Here is an 18900-nt window from a genome sequence, read left to right as displayed (position 1 = left end):
ATATGACGATATGACGTATAAAATATTATATAAAATACGATATGATATAATAAAATATAATGAGAGGAGATTTCATGAACTCGGTGGAATTAACATCACGTTTCCTGAATACAGAAATTTCGTCAGCGAAACGCAGTTCCGTGGAAAATATAGCGCCGAAATGGGGCCAGCGCGCAAAAAAGGCGGAGAAACGGCGAGGAGAATTCGATTATTCCGAAAGTTTTCCGCTCCTTCGCTGGCAATTGGTTTCGTAAGAAAGCGAGGAAAAGCAGGATGTACGGTGTTGAAACGAGAGAAACAAGGAGTAGCGAGAGTTTAGTCTCTTTGGGCTGGCGAGCGTGGAAAAACTCATATATACCCTGATTTCTGGACTGCCTCCAGTGACTGGCGGATGTTCGCTATAGTTAATGAATCCCCCCAGAGTTTCTCGGAAGATTAACGACGGACGTAACGCCGAGTGGGCGGCAAGGAAAGAAATACAATGAATCTTCTAATGGTATAGAAGACTCGACTAACACTCACCACGCGATTTCTTTCCCAATGAAAGGGAGAATTTATCGCAAATCCTGCTATGCACGAACATTCACCTCGTCTGACCGTGGTCAAGCTTCTAATTCGTAGTTGTCTACACGCTCCGGGACGTTGTAAACGATTGGTTCAAATATTTTGTATTAGTTTGTCCGAAAAGCGTCTTTCTTTCGTAAACATGTTTTTTAAAACAGTGCACCTTCGTGAAAGCAAGTCTGTGAAACGTCGCGATGTTTATCTCGACAGAACAAAATGGATCGTACGTAATTCGACAAAATAATATAAAACAAAAAACGTTGTGCGTCTATTGTTTCCTCATAAAGCGAAAGGAACTTTTCGGACAACCTAATAGTTGAGTTTTGCCTTCTTCTATGCTAACGATAAGTAGAATAACAGCGAATTTAATCGGACAAGCTTCGGTAGTTTGTGACGTGTCAGTGACGTCGTAAAGGAGTAATTAACAGATTCTGGATTCTTACGCATTTTTATATTTTCACGAACGTTACGAACTAGAGAAACGAAACCTAAATAGAAGCGTGTTTCGTCTGTTAAGTATCGTAATTAGTAATCTACTTTGGATAATATATCACCGTACGTTATACGCATTGCGCGTATTTTTGCATCTCCACGTTTTCCATAAATGCATAAAAATTCGCAGTCTAGTAATTACCAGCGAGGAAACTCATTTTCTTTTGAGTTTACAATGGACGATGTATGCTGCATTGTTTTACTTTCCGTCTTGTTGTATCCTTTTCGCGGAAATACATTCAACGAAACGGACATTACGTGGTTCATCGGGTCGAAAAATCCAAATTGAACTATTTTCACAATTTCGAGAACAATCGAAAGAAGACGGAAATGTATCTACAATTTGTTGAAGCGCGAGCAAAAATTTCAAAAACGAAACTCTCTGTTAATAAAGCGACACAAAGAACAACGTTTACAATGAACAACGTGCAAAGCAGTGGATGCAACAAAGGAAGAAAAGGGGAGGGGTGCTGTTCTATTCACTGGGAGAACGTGGTGAGGAGAAATTTAATTCGTACCAGATGTTTTTCCTCATTATTGTTACAATTTACGAAAAGAAATAGTAAAATTTCGATGACAAAACGAATACACGATTTGGGAAAACAGGTACAGAGTTCATTGGGAGAAAAATAAATGGCAATAGATACTTGTATTTTACAACGCAACGTATTAATAAATACGTGCAAACGGATTATTGTTAACGGATTCATTTTCCACTGCAATAATGACGCAGTTCGTTAAGTAAAAATTATCGAAACATATTTAGCGATAGAAAGCATATTCGGTTGACGTAATACGTCAGATTTATTCATTGTACGAACAGTGTATGAAAATAGAGGACAGTTTGACAATACATATTTGGCGATTAAAAGAATCCGTCAGAGAGGGATTTATCACGAAATGCAATACGAAAATTGTTTAAATTATTACTAAATCGTTAATTGACAACGTTCGTGCCATGACGTTGCTGCATTGCGAAAATTTCGACAGCGTGTAATGTGATTATTCGAGTTTTAACGTCGATGGGTTAATATTTTGCACAGAAATGCAGAGAAAAGAATGGAAATTAAAGAGAAAAAGAAGAATTCGTTCAGCATATACGGTTCGTTTTTTGAATCCTCGGAGTGGGCAACCCTTATTAGCAATGAAAACTCCAATGGTTTTTGTTCTTTATTGTGTTCAACTGTATTACTCTTAATTAGAGCAGAAACGTTCGTCTTAATTAACAGTTTGTTGAAAATACGTGTTACGATTCTTTTAGCTGTTACAAGAGAAACTCACGTCCATCTCGCGATCGTAACAATAGTGTTTTATAATTCTAAATAAGAATAATGCTAAAAGAAGTCAAAAATCTGGTAATTCCATTACGAAGCCAACCTTACACTACAGAAAAATATAACCGATCGATACAATCTCGTGAAAACAGTCACGGAAAACCGTGACGTGTAACAACGTTTTCTACTGGTTTATTCGAAAAGTCCGTGGTATTTTTGACAGTTGACGTACTGTGTACTGTGTATTTGACAAGATTGCGAAGCCACCGATAAATGGTAAAAATGCCACTGAAAGCAACGATGCGTATATTATTTGATAAAATGCTAATTCTATCGAAACACGTTATCCTTCGATCCTTTTACAATTCTTTTACCATCATTGCGAACAATCCAATCTGAAAATAAAATCGATAACATAGAAACGAATCTGTCCAAGTAAAGAATTAGTTTTCGAAGTGTATCCAAAAATCCCCGTCGGAGGAAACGGCGTATATCAACGAACTGTGAAGTGAAAACTGGTTCAAACGAGTTTGTTTGGTCTGTTTCTGCGGTTGGTCACCGTTTCCCGCGTCCTGTATAGAAGATATCAATCATATTATTAAACTGTGTAGGAGTTGGCGCCGTTTCTACAACGTACGATTCCTACAGCGACGGAATAACAGATCTCGCGATTGAATTTAATTTCAACGCGAACGACATCTCAGAAATTGTTTTACACGGCCTGCTCATTCATTTCCATTCTATTTCGTTATCGACTGCGATAATTGGGTCACGTTAATTTGGCAAATATGTAATTTCGCGCGATAATTTGGCAAATAGTCTTGCATTATTTTGCGATAATGTAAATATTAATAAGCCCGCAAGATATTTGCGAATTTTAGTCTCTCTTTTTGGTTGCCGGCAACGAGATTACGCCACGGAATCGGAATTTTCGCGCTTGCGTGTCGAGAAATCGTTTAATTAACGGCTCGAGCGGATTAAACTATTATCAAAAAACATTTACGCGGCTCGTAGCGAGGCGGTTAATTGCGTCGATAGTAGCGATTAATTCTGGCATTCGTAAAAGCGGTGGACATCCGCTGCGAGAAGTACACGCGTCGCTCACACGCCCGTAATTATTAAGTTTGTTTCTGTTGTCTGTCGATGAGCCGAAAATACGCCAAAGGCCGTAAAATTTATAGCTTGATTATCGGTCGAAAAATGGGAACAATTTGTGGGCCATTCCGGGCATCGTCTGCGATCCTTCGACCAATAGATATTGAAAGCTTCGTGTATTACTGAAATTATTTACCTTGATGACTGGAATTTGTTGACCAAAGATTGAACGGCTATTTCAAATGAAGATTTATGAAACGCAATTGATCAGGTGGCCAATATTTGTAGCTCTTACGTGCGATTTGTGTTTAACAATGTTTTAACTAACTGAATAATTTTATAGTTTATATACGGGATTTAAATAACATAGGATTATTAGTTGTATAAAATTGTCAATTGTTTGATATACAGAACAATCCATCGATCTTACGTACACGTTGAAAAACTTCTTCAATTTAGTCAAATTATATAAAAGCGGAAGTCGTTACTAAACCAAATACAATGTTTCGATTAATTGAAGAATTTTGTAATTTACATATATAAAATTGAAATAATATATGATTATCTCTTAGATGAAATTGACTATTTATTAATATCAAGAGGCATCCATCGATGTTACGTAACAGAGAACTTTCTCAACTTATCGAAATTCTATAAAGTCGGGAATGCTTGAGTTGTACTACTGACAAGTCAAATACAATACAAGTAACGGGTCTCGATATCTTATTATAAACAGTATAGAGTACACGAGCTTCTGGATATCGATCGTTCTGTGATACTACGCCGCAAAAACAGGATATTAAACCGCAACCTGTGCTTAATACCGAAAGATTAACACGGGACCAAAGGCAAATACGATGTCCATTTGGTCGATGAATCTTGCTACTTGTTAGCTAGTTGCATTGGTAGTGTTTCAACGCTATTCTCGTAAGTTTCCTCGAAATACCCTCGAAAACTGAATATTCAAATTTATGCCATGAATATGCGACTGCCACAGAAAATTCGAATTTGACTAACAACTATCGCGCTTTGTGTTTCGAAATAAAATGTTTTTCTTACGATCGTTAAATTCGACGCTGGAATTAATAAATAAAATTAGATCGGAGGAAAATTAATCTGTATGTATTCTACGTGAAAATTAGGTATTTTCGACGAACCAAAATTGCCTGTTGAAACAGTCTGATATTAATACGCATCGCATCGATAACGTTATGAATTTAAATTATGCCTTTCGTCCGGCTCTTTCGCTCAAGTTTTATCACGCGTAAAGACAAACATTAATTCTCGTAATTGGAATCGTAAATAAATACAAGTTCATCAAGCGCGATAACGCGCGATCGAAACGGAATTAAATGTGGCGTAGAAAACGGAAGGGCGGATAACTTTATAATCTAGAACAATCGTATTCTTTCGCGTTTATACGGAACTTTTAACAACGAAGAACCAAGGATAAGAAACTTGGTTCGAACGCAAACGAGAAGTTAGCAAGTTTGCTTCCCAAGGTATGAATAATTTTCATTCAAGCCTCTACATCGTGGAAATTCAAATTTGGAAGCGTTCCCAGCCCGAAATTTATTTCCTTCTCGTACCGTGCATATCTAAGAAATGGCAATTCTTTGTTTGGAAATATACTATAGATCTACTATATTATACTATTGTACTTATACTTATATTATTATACTATTCAAACTCTTACAGATAGATACTTTTTTACGAATAAATCGCGTGCGTTATAAGAAACATTTTGGAATTTCGTTAACATTGTAATGAGACACGAGCATTGTGATTACATCGATAAGATTTCGAACATATCAGAAAATATATATGAAAGTTATAAAATATTAAACGTAAATATATATTTCGCATTATATTCATAATCCTCGATATTCAATGAATAAAAATTCAAAAATCAATTTTTGGTCATTTATTATACGTTCAAGATGTTCATGCTGTATACTAAGTTGTTTTACTAAGTATAAATAGGCAATAAATACCTTGTAAATTTCTATATCCATTTTCAGATTCGTCTCAAACTTGATCGATATCAATCGTGATAGGCGTGTCTCGTTATAACGCTAATGAAAATTTGTAATTTCGTATGTGACACATGCAACGTGAGCATAAAGATTTTCCACGATAAGCGTTCAGATACTTTCGCCAGTCACCGCTACAAATCGATTTCCTTCAGGTGAAATTATAAAATATTATAGCATCTATCAACATATCATAGGATCTTTTTCAAGAAGCGATCTTTTCGCTTTCTACCCTTTTTATCCGAATTATCCGGAAATTTTTTTCTTATATTCTCTTAAATTATTCGGAATACAGGACGTAGTTTTCACGGTGACGATGTCGTTCTTTAGAGGAAGCTTCCATTTCTAAGTCACTGTCCAACTGGTGCGTTTGGCCGGTTGCTCATAAATTTACCTCCGGAATTCCATTACTCCGAGGTGGAATCGATATTTCACTATTGCGAAGAGAAATCTCGAGTACTCGAAACCACTTCGAGGCCGAAGGATCCGTTTCACGAACGGTTTCGAGTTTATTTGCAGACTCTGATCCTTTTGTAACCTCGAAATCACTGCCAGTTTCAGAAACTTCTATTCGTTACTCAAATTCGTCATTCGGAATGCACGGAACCGATGCTGCAATCTCCTTACACGAATTAACGATGCAAATTTCAAATATGTGAATTAGTTGGTAAACGTTCTCCTAGTTTAAGCTGACTGATGATAAGTGGACTGCAGATTTTTATGCAAATTCGCATTTTCATGAATATAATTAAAAAACCAGAGAGAGAAAATTGATCTCCCTGTTAGATATCACAAAGACTATTATTATATTCGAGATATGTTTTACAGTTTTACAAACTATATGCATTTTGCCCATTTTTGAATTCTCAAATTTCTCATAGGTGCATAAAGGTCGGCAATCTAATGACTGGAGAGAAATAAATAACAGAGCGAATGATCTTAGCGTCGCCTTTAAAGATCATAAAACTTAAAATTAATTACTTTCGTCGTTGCTTTGCATTAGTTAGGATGTGTTCCGACGTTATCAGAATAATATATGGTCTAGTTTTATGGGTACAAAGTAATTTCGCTAGAACAGATAGTCTTAAAAGAAGTTTCCGAGAAAGAAAAGCAATTCGGATACAGGCTCGTACATAAAGAACTTGCTTAAAGTCGTAAAAAAAAATTTACCGCGAGATAATATTGCATTTCCGTCTTAACAAGAGGAAGGAAATTTTTCGCATTTGTCAGCTACGAATTCCAGTATGTCGGATAATTTACCGGAATTTAATTACGATGCGAACATTGATAAGAAACTGATAGCGAAAATTGATATGTCTACCACAGGATAGAGAAAATTTCATTTCGCAGCGTTTATTTTCTTTACGCTCTGGTATCGAAGTTCGTCTTACACGGCGAAGTACCGAAAGGTGCTCGATACTGAAAATTTCTACGAAAAGAAACTTCTCAATTTTCTCGTATTAATTAAGAAACTAGAAAAGTGCTTAAGATTATTAAATGATAGTCCCCGTGGTCGTTCTGTATCGACTCGATATTTTCATTTGTTAATTTAAGAAAGCTATCCAACGCTCTGAACCATAACCACTGGAAACCTTCCCAGAAATTTCTAATTTCCACGTCAGAATGTCACTCGAATATTTTCGATCGTATCGACTGCTTTTTCGATACTTGCAAATGAATAATATATAATAATTATTAAACCTGCAACCATAGTTTGTACGTAGGTTGATAATTCGAAGCATAGGTAGTATACGATATTACCCTCGGTGTATTCGTCGGTTAAGTTGTCATTTGTTGAGTAGAATCCATTCTATTACATCCGACTAAGAGAATTCATATTAAATTGTGTACACACAGACTGCAATCAAAACTATGAGTAATGTTTCCGTTTCCAGAGAACATAGAATATGACGTTGCAGAAGCGTTAGGATAATTGAATGTTCGGATAATGGAACGTTCGGATGGTTGGCTATTCGGATAATAGAGGTTTGCTTCTAACGCGTTTACGTATTCCTTCGTTATCAGCCGACCAAGATTCGCCCGACCTGTTCGGAAACTGTCGCCAGCCTTTGTGATGCTAATTTAACGCTCCAGTCTGCCCTATGCCTCGCGAATCTCTCGTCCCTCCTATGGCAAGAGTTTTCTAAAGGGGATAAAAGACAGCGTATTTTTATTTCTATCACGAGATGTGATAAAAGATCGTCACGATCCAAAGTTCGAGAAACGGGCAATGACGAGGGAACTCCGCCGAAAAGAGGAAAACGAAAGGAACGTTCGGACTTACCGGTCGACAATTTCCTGCAGGATCGCATGAAAAGTTTGCCGAGGAAAATGAAAAAGTGGCTAGCATCGTCCGTCCTCTATTCCGGCAGATTTTACCGCCGCGAATAAATAAATCGTGGCAACGTCGAAACTCGGAAGGCATTTTACAATGTTCGAGCAACCCCGGAAGGGGTTGCCGAAGAAATGCGCGGAATCCCACTTATCCAGTGAAGTACCTGTAAAGTCTCGTTCACTTTCCCAACTATCGCGAGCAGAACACCGTGATAGAATGTTATCCATGCTTTTCGCGATCGTTTCGCCGTGAAACTACGCCCGTTTCGTAAATCGGCTGCGTTACGCTTTCAAATTCCTCTTCTCACCCGCTTCCAAAGCCCGCACGTTATTTTACCTGATAATTCTTTGGTATTCGCTCTCGATTAAGCGTTCGATTTCGCGCGATGAGACTGTCGATCATGTTTTGCGTATACTTGGAATTTTTGTTCTTCTCGTTTCATTGGATTTCGGGTTGAGGACCAAGGACGATGTATACATTTGGTCACAAAAGTTTACGGTTCATGTACGTTCCTTGAATATAAAATACCGTGACAAAAATGTTAGTCCCACGGATTTTCTCCGCGCGTTACGAAATACATATATCGTCAAAAGTTACCGCCTTTACTTAAAAAGAAGAGGGAAAAGAATATAAAATACGTCGACGTGAAATCAAAAAAATAATAAGCTTCGTACTGTATTAATATCCTGCTATGTTCGTAGCGTAGAAAACACTATAGGGTTTTGTAATTTCCGATGCAACGTTATCCCGAGATTCTTAATGAATTAAATGCTTTAACTTGGTTTAATCATCCGTAGAAATACATTAATAACAATGGTATCGATACGTAGGTATAAATAATTTTGTGACAAATCACGTTTTTAGTTCCTTCGGTACGTCGAGTACACAAAATTCGTATGTAGAGTTTCGTGATTGACTGTATAATGGGGAAAATATTTCCACAACGCGCAGATGGAAATTATCGTGACGCGCAATTGGTATTTCGAAGAATCGATGAAATACGACAATTGAGTTATATTGATTGCGACTCAGGGTCATGAATAGCAAGTATACGGCCGAATTGTAATAGAGTGATTCACATAACGTGATTTATGCGCCTAGACGTATGAATATTAATTAGGACGGTGGCCATAACTGCTGAAGTAAATAAACGGTATTCAATCATCGTTTCGCGTCAGGACAGCTTTGCAATCAGCCAGGCTGGCGCATAAAACATTGTCAATTCATAAATTTGAGAAAAAGAAACGTGCATATATATATAATGAAAGCTAAGTAAGTCTAACACGCGACATTCTATTAATAATCACATATTTTTATAAAATTTACTTTATTTATTATAAAATACTTCATTTATTGCAAACTTCCTCTATTATTTATTGTACTATATACGTGTACTTTACTTTGGAATATAATACTGTACAATTGTCTGGTAACGTTACAAAACGCGAATGCGTATGGAATTATGGCTGATGTTTGGACGAGAAATTTATACGTCACGTCACATACAAATAATGTGTAATACACAAGGTGGTTGCTGAAACTCCCGTTTCTACAACCTCGCTCGCGCCTTCCAGGAACCGAGAAACCGTTTGAAAAACGACTGAATCCTGTATTAATAGCAGCTACTTTAAAGTTATACACTGTACGTGCCCGAAACTAACTTGGAAACCAACCAACGGTGGTATACGTGCTGGTGAAACTGTCAATGTCGATGGATTTGTTACAAGGGAATTCGGTTTACGGTCATGAAAGCTTTGTCGAAACTCCATTGAAAGTCAGCTGCTTGATGAACCGCTTTAAATGACTCGTAGCGGAAAGATCGTTCGCAATAAACAAACAGAGTAAAAATCTGTCAAGATAATGAAGCGAAACACGACGTGCGCGCGAATCGAGCGAGACATTTTGTCTGTCAGCAAGTTTGATGAGATAACGTTAATCCCTTTTCGCATTGTCGAGTGTAGAGGTCATTAAATTAAGCCGTGAACGCGATGTTTAAACGGAAGCTCGTTGAAAAGTCATCCTGAAAATATATATTCTACGATTAATCGCCACGATAGCATTTTGAGCCACGCGTTTCAGGTCGATTAATTATTAATCGATAATGCTGATGGTCCGAGTCCCAATGGGCAGGTATTATTTTCAATTGAAATGGAATTTTATTGTCGTAACTAAATCCAGTTGGAACGGTCCAGCAGTTTGGTACAATGCATAGATTAATCAGCGGTAACCGGAAATCTGCGTGTTCGGTGCCAATGTGTCGTTCGATGGAAAAACGCGGCGTCGCGACAACGTCAGACTTTTTTCGTATCAGCATCCCGGAAACCAGCAGCCGGATAGAAACGCACATTCAACTTCCAGCCAAGTTTTTACGTGGTACGCAAGAAAAATCGAATCGAGGTAATAGAAACGCGTACGAAGAAAAATTGACAGTAGTAAAAACACACATAAAAAAAGAAACGAATAGAAAATGAATAACGAAGTTTAAAACGTTGAATGGCACAGTGATCATCGATAACTCACGTTACTGAATCTTTTAGAATGTTTAAGATAAGATCAACTTCATTTACTAGAACATGGTCAACGATGTGAATAACTTATCAAACATTGCCAGAGAAAAAGTGTGCAAATACGATACATAACATCTTGCAAAAGTTAAATGTTACGGTGTAGTATATTTGAATCTGTCGAGGCTCCCAGGAAACAAAATAAGTATACGAAATTCGCATGGTGGTCAACATGATCAATAACGAAATAACGAGGTTTAAATAAAATGAAATGGCCAAGTTTTGGAATTCATTTACGAATAGTTTTTATCATACTGCGAACGATATGGTAGGAAACGATATAGAATATACGCTTTCTACGATATTCGATAGATAATACAATGTTTTGCCGTCAAAAATGTGAATTTGCATAAAAATCCTCGGTCTACTTGTTACATCGTTTTGCACCATTCGATTAAATAGTTTGATAACAAACAATTCACTTTTAACGATATTCCACGGAAGTTGGCAAGATTCCTTTCAAGTGTTCCTTGTCGGTAAAGTAAAATTAGAGTGGGACAGTACGAAGGAAACGAAAGGATAGCAAACAGAAAGGAGAAAAGGGCTTACCAAATAAGCGCGAAGCTGCAAATCAATCGAACGTGTAACGAGTACGACCCAGTTTTGGACGAAGTCTTTGAAGATGGCTTTACGTCCTTTGTATTCCCCAGACGCGGTTATTCTTTTCAGTGTATCATATAGTTCCCCTTTCGTTCGAGCGCCTGGGATACACAAAACAAAAGAGAATTTTTATTGTTAGTTTGGAACCTTTGCTCGATAGTCGCCGGTAATAGCGTGATTGTACTCTTTATTTTTATTTATCAACAAGAATCCTCTTAGAACACAATTCTAGTGACCGAATTTCGCAAATTGATAGAAGTTTACGTAGATCGTATGCGAGCTTTTGGATAATTAGCAGAAACGCAGAATAGCGAGAAATACGCGAAGCAATTATAATAATCGCTGTGTGTCTATTCTTCGATGAGAACGAAACGACGAGAGAAAGAATACCATTCTAGTAAATATATCATACTGATCGATTTTATTCTCAGTTTCAATATTATCGATTGTAGATATTTCAGGACAGGCTAATAAATATTAATGGAAACATTACGTTTTCAGTGGTACGTAGCTTGGTTTCGTCTGTGTTGCGTTCCCGGAACGATTCAACGTTTAATCAAAATTTTAATTTCACGCATAAAACTTGTATTAAATTTACAATGCATGGACATGCATCGTCGCGTCCTATTATCGTGGAATTTTCGAATTTTCCTCGCACCACGGAAAACTGAAACATTTATGTCATTATGAGAATTCCCCCGGGTTCGAAGCGTTTGCCGTATCGTAATATTATCGACGAGTCGCGAAAAATTCTTACCTATCGTAATTAAACGTTCTCGAATTTTAATCAATTATATTCGTTTGTGTACTTCCTGTTACGATCTTCCAAATCCTTTGCGTACGAAATCACGTCCATGTTTCAACGCACAGAATTCATTAATCGCTAACATCCATTTGCATCGAAAAAAAAAAGAAAAAAAATGTAAGGGGACAAATCGTGATTTTTAATCCACGCCCGCCAAAAAAAAAAAAATGCCAAACGATCGGAAGCACCAGAATTATAAATATAGAAAAATCATCGGCATGTCGTAAATCTGATATTTCCCGAACAGGCAACATTTCATTCACACAAATTCGTTAACATCGTCCACAAATTTCAATCGATCATTCCATCTATACAATTGCCGAATAAAAAGTAACGAACGCAAATTGAATTGAAATTCATACGTTTATTGTTATAATTGAAGAGCAAAGGAGAAATAAAGTAAAAACATCTCTGTAAATATTTATAAACGTTATACTATGGATAATATTTCGTCATATCGAAATATCTATCATGCAATATGACAACTGATAGAATACATCGTTCGGGAAAGTTTGGTTGCGGAGGAAAACTTGAAAAATTTGGCTGTTAAAGGGTATAAAAAATATAGGTTATATGTGTAATTTACGTTTCAAGCGCTTTTAACGTTACCTATTATTTAAAGCGCAGTTTTATAATGAATACATCGGACGATAATGAGCGAATTTTTAAACATTCTGTACTTGCAATTTAGAGAACATTATTTACGAATAGAACGGAACAGCTGGATAAGTTATTAAAACTTTCATAGGAAACAGAATTCATTTTCTGCTTCGAAAAATTTTCCAATATTCCTATTTTATTTACCCAAAATACCTGACTAGAAAGAAAGAAGCAGTTATATACCTTAAATATACCTGATATTAATCCTCTCTATATGAATAACAATGTGAAGCTTTCTATTATTATTTTACTTAACTTTAACTTTCCATCGTTTATCCAATTTTATTTAATTCATTTACCAAAGAAAATACTATTTCTATGACTTCATGTACACACAATAGGCGTACATAATTTTTGCAACATTCTATTTCATATCTCTTTTTTACTTCCCCTTTATTAATAAAATTGAAAATGAACTAACTACGTTACATTTTAACAATACGCACGCCAAATAGAGCGAAGCTAACGTTTTTATTATAACGTTTCATGTTCACGGTGGGCATATAGACTTTTGTAGCTAAATGTACTTCTCTCAGGAATATTTACATATTTACATATTTACATATTTACATATTTACATATTTACATATTTTAGTATTTACATATATCATATATAATTATTATTTACATATTTCCTTCGTTCAGCACACATCGATGTCGCTAAATCAATGAAGAAGCACGACGAATATAGCGCGATCGTTCGGTAATTGCTTAAAATGAGCCCTTTTTCCCGAATCACTCGAGCCATTTTCAATTCGACAGTTTGTCGATGAGTCGGTCACGGAGATTTCGATGACCACACGTAGCCATTGGCAGGATTTCGCGAGTGAAAGCGGGTCGCGTCAGGATGACTATAAAACTGAACGAACATCGACGGACGAAAAGTAGGGAAAATTTAAGGAGGACCAGAGCGAAGCTTCTCGGCTCTCGGATCACGTCTCGAATCGCGGTGATCATTTCACGGGGACGTGCTCCCGACTGCCAGAGTTCGTGGCAAAGTCACGAACAATTCCGCACACGAAACGCTGCCGCTAGTCTCTTCGACTTCGGCGCGACATTGCGTTGAACTGGCAACAAGAAGCTTCGAGTATACGCGTTTCTCCGCTTTCAGGGTGCAACTTTTCCACCGCCACTATCGCGTCTATGCCTCGTTCCGATTGTACGAATCATTCCGGCTCGTTTACGTTGAAAAGTTAATTAAATCGACATTGAAGTTGCGATGGCAAAAGGTAGCTAGAACATTTACGAGTGAACCGAGTTCCAAGAAAAACAAACGTCGTAAATGTTCATGTACGATTTAATAATAGATTGAAATGTTATAAAATTTTGGAAAAGAAACGGCGTTAATTAACCGACGTTAATTATATGCAAAACGTGATAATGGGTTTAGGTTATTAGGGGAACGACTGATAGATCTGAATTATGTATTGGTGCTAAATAATGGTTAAGAATAAGCAGAAAATATTTGTAAATGTTATAAGAATATAGCGAATCGTAAGTTTCAGCAAAGAAGCTTTTGACGAATTTAGTAAGAAAGTCGGAAGAGAAATAATTCGAATCTGATCCATGGAGTTATTTATAAAATACGATTAAATGATCAACGAAAACAGTGGAACGTGATAGTAATACAATTGTCAAGAATAGTATAAGTAACAAAGAGGAAAAGTATAAATAAGTAAGTTCTACTATTGTGCGTGGTAACAGTGAAAGAGATTTGCGATATATCGCTCGTAAAGCAAATATCGGAATGCTTCTACTTTAATGCCGTTTCCTTTATACGACATGTATCGTCGAACGTGAACTAGTTGCGTGTATTTGCATACAAAATTTTACAAAGTTAAATATAAAACTGTATTAATATACTTGGAACTAGCTACGACGAACGTTATTTGCTCTACTTTCGAGGAAAGTTTTTGTCGCTGAAACACGCACACAACTTCAACAAAACGAAACGCAGACGATCCAACTAAAAAAGTAAATTTCATCGTTTGATATCGATATGTGTTATACTAAAAGATACTCGAGCATCGCTTTTGAAATTTGAATAAACATCCCGTGTCGAAATTTCATGTCTACCCACTTAAAACGCGTAAATATGTTAATCAATTTTCATTGCGCGATATTAACTGTACTTTATCACGGCAGATATTGCTCGAGTAAGATAAACGAAATTCTACAGGAATGTAATAAATTTCGATAAAGCAAATAACGTAGCTCCGGGCAGTGCGTTGAACAACAACGGTGTATAGGTAGCTGAAAGTTCATTTCCGAGGATGTAGGTAATTGAAATTCCGTTTCCCGTATGGTTCCAATTCGTCGAACAAAATAATTCGACGCGATGGAAATGTGTGTCACGGAAGGTACGCGGGCCGCGATAATTAACGAGAATGGCGAAAGTCCGCGCGAAAGATCGTAATCATAAAACGAGGATTTGCCGGGTGACAAGCGGGACGAAGAGTAGGGGTTAGGGGAAAGGGAGTATAGGGGATGAGGTGAAGGGTTGGGGGCGTCGTGGAGCGGGCAGCCAAGGTAAATTCAGAGAGTCAGCTGTATTCCAGGGCGCGGAGGCTACATCGATAATACGGCGAAACGAAATTGCACGGTGAACGAATTGTCGGCGACAAATTCGGTAGGAGTAATTCAGAAGTGGCCGCCAGCAACCGGGCATCAGACAGGAATTGCGCGAACGCCGTCGTTATCGCGGAAAATTAAATGTCAAATTAATGGAACGATAAATTCGCGTTCCGAATGGACGCGGTAACGGGGCGAAGCCAGCCAATTTACGACGTATGATGTGAAATTTAATTCGACGACATTCGAAGCGCGCGAAAAATACCGTTGATAAGACGAAACGACGCGGACTCGTAGCTGAGTCACCGGCAGATCGACTAGATTGTGAAATTGACTGCGTTTGCTTTACCTGGGACGGGTATCTCTCGTCGCCGAATAACGCCGCGTTCTCGCCGCGATAATTTACTGCCTCTCTACCCAACACGACGTATTTCAGAACGCTTAGAATGTTATTTTCGGAACATCGTCCGCGTCTGCGAAACACACCGCCAGTTCTTTAATCAACGCTACACCGTGCTTCATCAGCACGTGTATTCGACCGTGTCCCTGTCTCGTTCCAAATGTTGTTCCTTGCGTTCGTGCGCAAACGAACGAAGATTATACGCCGCGGGTGTACCACGACTGCGGTCTACCGTTATGAAAAGGGATGAGAAATTAACTGCTGTTCGCTGATCGTGCAAAAATCGTCATTTTCGTAATTTTATTCTAGGCTGACCGTTTTATTCCACCTGAGAATACACCAAGACTGGCCTTTGGCGAGTTGCGACAGGGCCCTTCTATGGTGTCGATGAGTAGCGTCGTATAGCAAAAGAAAGGTACGAATATTCCGAAAGTGTACCAAAATTTTTGGTTTATCGTTGTTTGATAAAAATGTGCTGTGAGAATTGCGGCAAGTAGCGACGATATGAGGTAATGGTAGAGTAATGAACAAGAAGCGATAGGTTTAACCTAACGGTGGTAAGAGAATAAAAAGAAAACGAGGGGCGGAATGGAAAAGAACGGGTACGTACGCGATAAATAAAACGGAAAAAGATGAAAAGTTCAAAGAAGAAAAAGAGACATGTAGAATAGAATGAAATGAAAACAAAAAAGGACGAAGGGGAATAACAGCACCCGGAACAATGAAAGGGAAAATGGGAATGGAGAAGGAGGAAAGGATAATTTAGAGGATGGAGATGTTAAGCGCTTGACATACTGATGTATTACCACGAAATCCTCGGCATTCTCCTCTTCTATGTTCCAAGAATGTTTAATGCAGGTGTGAAACTATATCGTCGATTTTCTTGTTTTATTAAACAGCTACGTGCGAAGCTCGCATAGAAATTATTAACTGGAAATAGTATAAAAATAAAATCACGTTAACGATATAGTTAAATATGCGGTATAGTATCAAGTATAACCGAGTACGATGAAAGGTCCATTATCTTGACAAAATGAATGACAACTCCGTTTGATAAATTAACGATAATACGTCGACTATCGATCATCACGATAAAAGTTTTACACCAAAGGAAACGAGTATTGCGTATCGAGAAGAATTGTTATTCTCGTTTTTATTACGAATCGTTTGAAATGCTAACAGATAATGCAAACGATCGTAAGAACTCTTTAATCGAACGTAGAGAAGACATAGTTCTCAATATTAAGAAAATCCACTATTTCTCTCCGTGATATAAAATCATTTGGTAGAATACAAAATTCCTCTATCGAGCCTAATAAGTTGATAGATTCGACGTCGAGTGTCAACCATCGCTCACAAAATGATTGATTCACAGAAAAGTAACTGTCATCGCTAATGAATGTCAAAGCACGACGACCGACGAACAACCTGGTAGCAATTTTCATCGAAATATCATCTATTAAATTTAGATCACATCTTTTCAATTTTAATTGCAGGTAGTCCGTGCATCTACATGGGTAATAAGCAACGCCATCGATCAGAAAACTTCCCGCGGACACGATGAATGGCTTTAAAGTGGAACTTCCGATTTCCAGCGACCCAGGATGAAATCAATTCTTCAACAAGCGGAGGAAGTTCGTTCCCGATGAAGAGAAGATTGAAATTAGGTGGAGGCGCGCTTGAAATTATTGAAAAATAGGAATGCGAGTAGCCGTAGGGAGTGAAAACGAGGGACAAGAAAGAAATAGAAGGAGAGAAAGAGAGAGGAAGAGAGAATGGAAAGTCGTTTGGAAAATCGAGACCGAAACGAGGCAACTTCTGCCTAGGCTACGACGATTGAGGCGAGTGCAGCCAGTTGAGTGTGGCCATTGTTGTCGAATGTGGGTCAGCCTCGGCGTACTTCCGGTGGAGTCAAGCCGATGTAAAAGGCGGTCGAAGCTGCGCGAAGAAAGAGTAACGGAGTAAAATAGAGGATGCGGAGAAATGGGAAAGAAAGGAACAGGTGGACGTCGATGTCGCAGAGTGAATGGAAGAAGACCGACTTCGGTACGTAACGTTGAATCAACATCGGAACGGTCCAAACTAATTGTTCGTCACCTTTAAGAGGTTGCTGCTATACGACTGACTGCAAGAACACAGTTACAGGAAACGTCTTAACCCTTGTAATTGCGCGACCGCATGTAATTTCAACTGCTATTTGCGAGACCGGTGTTCGTGGCCACATTTTGTCTTCTAGTAAACGAGCTACCATTATAAAGTATGAATCCAATTAAATTAGGGACATTCAACGGAAGGTGTACGAAGACGATTAAATCGTAGATTAATCGAAAAATTTGGTTCTTTGGACATTTATACGGTTTCATGCTTCACGTTTTTCAATTTTTAATCTCTTGATGGGTAGTAACGAGTGTGCCACTGGTTAAATTGCGTATTCAAAGAAAATGAAAATAACAGCAGAAATACATTGGCAAGGTGCTACTGTCGCATTCATTGGCCATTATTGTTCGCTAAGGGGAGCAGCTCTATGCGCCCGTGGGAGAAGTTTACGTCACTAATGCGTAGCAATTGGTAATTTATTGGTGCCCAACGTTTGGGAATACCAAGTTACGACATAGTTAACGACAATTGTTGATAAGCATCGACTCGCAACGGTAAGCTGCGCGCATCTCTAGAGTCGTATTTTACGGATATACGCGGCTCAAATTATTTCCTGCTGTCTGTCTAAGCGTCATCGCCGCCCGAAGCATTTTAGAATACCGTACCGATAGGTATAAAGCGACACAGAGAAAATTAAAAATAAATAAATAAATATCTCACGAATGAAGTACATTGTATCGCTTTTTAAATAACTATAAATCAAATCCATGGCCATAGGAATAAGAAGAATGAAACAGGTTACGTATTATTAATTACAAGCCATAACATATCAGATTAAATAGCAAAATAATAATAGCACTGCATCATTTTCCAAATCTGTATCTCTTTATTGACAACCAGACGAAATTATCATTTTCATAAATCCTTATTTTTATTGCGTTCTAACATCATGGATAAAATAACGTCATTTACCTCTGTTTTACACACCTTGAATCTACATAATCGCGTTATATGTTATTACCAAGCCAATTATTCCTACCTCTGAAAATGGTTTTCACTGGAAAACGAATAAAGCAGAAAGTACAGAGCTTATCGAAGGAGAAGGACGAATATTTCATCACCGTAATTCTATCTAATGTAATTTTCTTAATAACGTTGAAACTTTCCATTTCCAACGCGACGCTCTCTTTTAGAGGTCGTTATGTTGTATACAGTGTATACTCGTTCGTTAATCAATGTACCGAAGCATTAATGGAGAAGTTTATATTCGATAGGAACGGTGTCACTTTGAGAAAGCAAGAATTACGATCTATCGTTAGTAGTTTTAAGTAGGTTAATTTCTAGATGGTTTCATCTCTAGGCAGCCTCACTCTAACTTGCGCCGTGTTACGGGCTGCTTTCATCAAACTT

The 18900-nt window shown here is 37.8% G+C and overlaps 1 protein-coding gene across 9 annotated transcripts in view; it reads right to left on the bottom strand.

Moving 5' to 3' along the window:
• The window catches only part of LOC126916914 (TWiK family of potassium channels protein 18-like), a 363234-nt gene that overhangs the window by 145357 nt on the left and 198977 nt on the right, over positions 1-18900 (bottom strand). The window lies entirely within an intron of this gene.

This window comes from Bombus affinis, chromosome 5 (assembly GCF_024516045.1).
Source record: "Bombus affinis isolate iyBomAffi1 chromosome 5, iyBomAffi1.2, whole genome shotgun sequence".
Taxonomy (NCBI): domain Eukaryota; kingdom Metazoa; phylum Arthropoda; class Insecta; order Hymenoptera; family Apidae; genus Bombus; species Bombus affinis.
The sequence above is the reverse complement of the archived record's forward strand: the minus strand, read 5'-3'. Positions and strand labels throughout refer to the sequence as shown.